This window comes from Grammomys surdaster, unplaced genomic scaffold, assembly GCF_004785775.1.
Source record: "Grammomys surdaster isolate TR1022 unplaced genomic scaffold, NIH_TR_1.0 236, whole genome shotgun sequence".
NCBI classification, from domain to species: domain Eukaryota; kingdom Metazoa; phylum Chordata; class Mammalia; order Rodentia; family Muridae; genus Grammomys; species Grammomys surdaster.
The window spans coordinates 2,552,777-2,558,066 of record NW_021604681.1 but is presented as its reverse complement, the minus strand read 5'-3'; the positions used below and the strand labels follow the sequence as shown (position 1 = coordinate 2,558,066).

At 38.1% G+C, this 5,290-nt stretch overlaps 1 pseudogene; it reads right to left on the bottom strand.

Annotated features, from left to right (window-relative positions):
* Positions 1–4,492: 4,492 nt before the first annotated feature.
* LOC114626491 lies at positions 4,493–4,968 on the bottom strand (annotated as a pseudogene).
* Between the last annotated feature and the right edge of the window lie 322 nt (positions 4,969–5,290).

The following is a 5,290-nucleotide window of genomic DNA, read 5'->3' as shown; positions in this document are numbered from 1 at the left end:
GAAACATTCTTGTATTTTAAAAGCTTTTACTTCAATGACTTCTCTTGGGAAGCAGATCATGGTGCTGCACTCTACACCAAGGTTCAGATCAGTAGATTCTCTACCCCCTGTAGATTGTCGCACTCCTACAGTCACCAGTTCCTCTGACATATTATTTAGAATGAGTGTTTGTTTGCATGCCTAGAAAAAATGGGTCTGGCATTTCTGTTGCACTGCAGCAAAAGGTTAGAGCTTACATAAGCCAGATAAATGCAAAGTCAAGGTGACTCTATTTTATGTACTATATTAACATAGAACTACAAATCCCTGGGGCATACTTCAAGAATTCACGGAAGCCAGAACTGTGCTGTCTGGAAAGGGGAAAAGACAAATACAATTCAGAGTATTAATGGGATTTATGAGAATCATTCAGAACTATGATATTTTTTTTTCTATCTGGAACTTGTTTCTGTTCTAGAGTTGTCTACTATTTTTGCTCCTTAAGAATTACAAGCAGGTATGCTAAAGCCCATTCTCACAACTAAGCTTTCTACTAGACATTTTTTTGTAGTTTATTGTTATTATTATTATTAATTGAATTTTAAGCATCTAGTGCAGCATTTGCTACATAGGATACTTAAAAAAATTATGGCATGAATGGATCAATAAACTCTTAAGGCTTTGTTGCTCTTCAATTGAGACCCATATTTTCTGGTTTGCATCTTTGGTGGAGCTGTAAATCATATGCCCTACATCTATCCATAACCAGCCATGCTTGTCTCCTTGAAAGTGTTTCTAAAGCTATCAGAATCATGTGATGGGTTTGGTAAAATACAGATTTTTCAGGTTCCTACCTTCAGAGTTTCCAATTCAGTTGGTCTGTTCTGGAGCCTGAGAATGCATTTCTAACACTTTTCCTGATGAGGAGCACATACTCAAAAGTTTCTGGAGGGCCACACTAGGGCAACCCCTGTCTTAACTTTTCACTATGGTTATTGTTGGTAGACCTGATTTGATCACAGCAGAGTGTCACTAGCTCTTCTCCTGGAGAGTAAATATCAAAGTCAAAATAAATGTTCAGTCATTGTATTTTTGGAAATGGGGTTTGGCTATGGAATCCAGGGTGGCCTTAAACTCACCACGTGTCCTAGGTAGGGCTCAACTTCATAAGAATCCTCCTGTATTCACCACTATCCTTCTTTTCCCAGTGCTGGGATTACAGAAAGCTGGCCACTGTATCTGGCTCAACCTTATAAAACACTAATTACAACAATAATTGTGTTTACTATCTACCCTGCCAGTCTGGTTGAAAAATAGAGCAGTATTCCAGATTGGAAAGAAATTCATGATTTCTTCTTCTACTGTGATGCAGCTGTTCTAGCTTTTTCATATCTTTCAGATCTCAGCTCCTTTAGAAAGGCATTATTTTCTCATTACTCACAGTGTTATCATTCATAAATATCTATAAGTGTATATCCACATACTTACTTGTTTAATGTCTCCAGTTCTTGCTAAGAACCCACGGAAAGTTAGGCCCATGCCTGTTTTTTCATTGCTGTATATTAATCACCCAGGACAATGTCTAGCACATAGTATGTTCTCAATTATTTCCTTATCATAAGTTTTTATGGTGCTATTTGTAGTAGAGAAACACAGGGAGCATTTAAAAATACCCAGAACTTGGTATTTATTTTCTGACCCAATCGATAGATGCATTTTTAAATTTTTATTATTTGATTTATTTACATTTCAAATATTGACCCCCTTCCCAGCATCTCCCCTCCCATTGATGCCAGATACAGCCATTCTCTGCTACATATGTAGCAGGAGCCATGGACCCACCCATTTATACTCTTTGGTTAGTGGTTTAGTCCCCAGGAACTCTGTGGGGTCTGATTAGTTGATATTGTTGTACTTTATATGAGTGGATTTTAAGGAGTGATGGAAGCTTGTTCCAAACCAACAGCCTGACATAATTTTTGGGGAAATATAAGATCTCTCACTATACATGAGATGAAATAATTTTACGATATGTCTTCATGTCTAAGCACTTTCACTAGGACATCAACTGGAAACATTGCTTTAAAGTCAGGATAATTCCAGTAATGTTAGAGTAGGAAAGAAAATGTACTTTAGAATCTAAGGTGAATAGAAAAGGCTCTGTTACATTATTATATGCCAAACTGTCACAGACAATTGTTTCTGGATAGATAGTTATGGGTGTTTATTGGTACTTTAATTCTTATTTTGTTTATTTGCTCTTTCCAGCCTTTCTGTAATGAGCAGCATGATTAACTTCGGGGACTAGAAAAGAAATCAAAGGATATCTTCAAAAATACTCTTCTCACCTTTTCTCTGTAGGATAACCTCATCCCTGGAAGGAGACTCTGCGCCTCCTGATCTGGCAGTGGAATGCTCAGTACTAGGTCTCAATGGGTTTGGGTTATCACAAAGCTTAGATAATCTTTCTCCTTTCAGCCTTAGTACACTAAAGGACATAGTGGGATTGGAATGTGTAGATGCTGTTTTAAAGTCTTGGCTCTGAAGATGAACACTTTTTTGAGAAATATTTGATCTTACTGGGTTTTATCTATAAAGTGGTGATGGTCATACTGATCATAATTATTAAGAAATGAGACAGTGCACATGAAAGCTCTTAGAAGTTGTCACAAAAACAGATGCCTCTCATTCTGCTTAAATACTGCTGACTATTATGAGGCTGCCTTGTCTTAAAGGCATTCTGAATTGCCTTATCTTGACTTTGGGTATGAAATGATATCTCTTCTACAACTCCCTCCTTCAGATTCATCTGGAATTTTAGTCAATGACTGAACAGGAGTCTAGCAGTTCGTTCAGAAAGTGAGATGTGCAGCATTGTGATGGGATCAAATATATTTTAATGTATAAATATGAAATATTTCCAGCTGAAATAAAAATGCACAGAAAAACTTTCTGAATGTAGAACATGGTTCAGCAATTTAGTTTGTTCAAAACAAAACAAAACCCCTTGAGGTGTCATAAGCAGGGCTGTAGGAGGGCCCTACAGTCAAATAACTTTGGCAAATAAAATTCCACAATAGACTTTACTATCCTCTCAGAGATGAGCAATATAAAAATATTAAATATAAAAATATTTAATATTTAAAGACTATCTACATTGCCCAAATGGGCCTATCTTTTTTCACTGCTCGTCCCAGCATTCTCCATGCTGAATTGACATTTCCTCCCAACATTCTTGAAGAACACATGCTGGGAAATGGTGCCTTCTGTTGTTATCCCAAAGAACATGGTCTCTGTGGTGTGATATAAAAGATAGAACAATAACATCCCAGTTCCTGTTCTTGTGGGTGGTAGCATTGGTGGGTTTTTTTTTTTTTTATAGTACTAGGATTGAATCTAGGACTTCAGGCATGATAGATGAACACTCTCCCACAGAGTCACATTCTTACTTCTCTTACCCCTACTCTTAAATTTTGAGACAAGATTTCACTAACTTGCCCAGGGTAATGTTTAACTTTCTCTGTAGCTAAGAAGGACCTTGAAGTCTTAATTTGGCCTTTGTACATGTTGGCATGGCAGGTCTGGTACACCAAACTTTGCAGGTGGTATCAGCTTGAAAACATGACGAAGTAGTTTTAAGCAGTTTATATAAGTATGATTTGAGAAAAAGAAAAGAGAAGGACCAAGGTGTGTGTATGTGTGTGTGTGTTGTTGTTGTTGATAATGATGGGCTATAATCCAATACAATATCATTGGAATTAACAGGGCGATTGAGGAGGACCTAAATCTTAATAAAAAGAGATATGGCCAGATTGGTATTTAACACTTAATAAGTCACTAGGTCAGGGGGATATATGGACTTACAAATCCAGCAAATGGTGTATTCCTCTGGTATTATTTTTTTCATCCACTCGAGTTTTTAACTGATCTAACACAGATAAGGTTTGGTATACAGGGGGTATGATAGTTTGATATCATGTCAGATCACAAAATAAACCTGATCCAGCAGATGAGAACAGAGAGACTCCTGGGCGAATGCCTTCTGAGGTAGGCCTGTGGTGTGATGTGGGTTGGTACAGAAACAGAGATAGAACTCTCTCTCTCTTTTTTTTTTAATGTAAAGATTTGCTTTATTTCTATTGGGGGGAAGGAATAGGATAGATATAACTGTTATCCAATCTGCTGTTCACTGTGTACACACATACCCCCCCACACACATATACATATACACCAAAAGTTCCCCTCCACCAAAAAAACAAAAACCACCCTCAAACTGTACCAATACTTCATATTTTGACCAAAAGAATAGATCTTGGGAAGATAGATCCTGGGAAGAAGTGCAAAATGCAAAATGAAATGACCAAGAAATGCTGAGCAAACAGCATCATTAATATACAAAATATTTATATTACTGAACTAATAACAGGTGATGTTCTCCATGTCTGTAAAACTTTGGAACATCAGTGCTGATTGTTAAATCTAGTCCATGCCAGCTTCCAAAACCCAGAGGATTTTAGTTAGCTTCATTTTTCTATGCTTCATCAAAATGTTCTACAAGATCTGGAACATCATCATCCTCTTCATCAATGTCTTCTGGTTTGGGCGCTTTACTATCCAATACTTGTCGTGGGAACCGCTCAGCTAACTTTCTAAGGCTCGTCAAGCTGTCTGCACCAAGCTGACTTAATATTCCAGGAAGCATTTCTGTGATTGGTTTGGCTTCTGCATGACCAGTAATTGCAAAGGTGTTAGTGGAGAGGGAAGCTTGGACTTTGGGATTATTGAAATGAATAACTGTTCCATCGTCTTTAATCATGTTCACCTCTTCAATGCCAGCTATATTGCTCACAGCCAGTTTCTTTAGTGAACTCTGAAGCTTTTGTCATCAGCAGTAGCGGTCCTATATACCACCTTCTTCTTCCTGCGAGCTGGCCCCTTGTCCTCTATCTTGACCTGAGCTTGAAGTTTGGCTAACTTTTCTTGATTCATGCTGTTGGTAAATCTGCAGCGAGGAGGGTCCTCCAACACCAGCATGTGGCAAGAGCAAGATGGCTGCCTCAGCTGAGACAGAGAAAGACCGCCAAGATAGAACTCTTATGGGAGAGAATGTCATCTGTTAAAGGATAACAAAAGAAGGAGCTACATTGTACTTAGCATGCTGGGATGAGGTGGTTGAGATCAGGGTGCTTAGATTTAACTCAGTAGGCAACCAGGCGCTATTGTGCTGTATTCTAATAGGGAGTGGATCCCACTAAACGAAAGTCACCATTCTACCAATGAGCTTGATATGGGAATATTTATAGTTCAGATT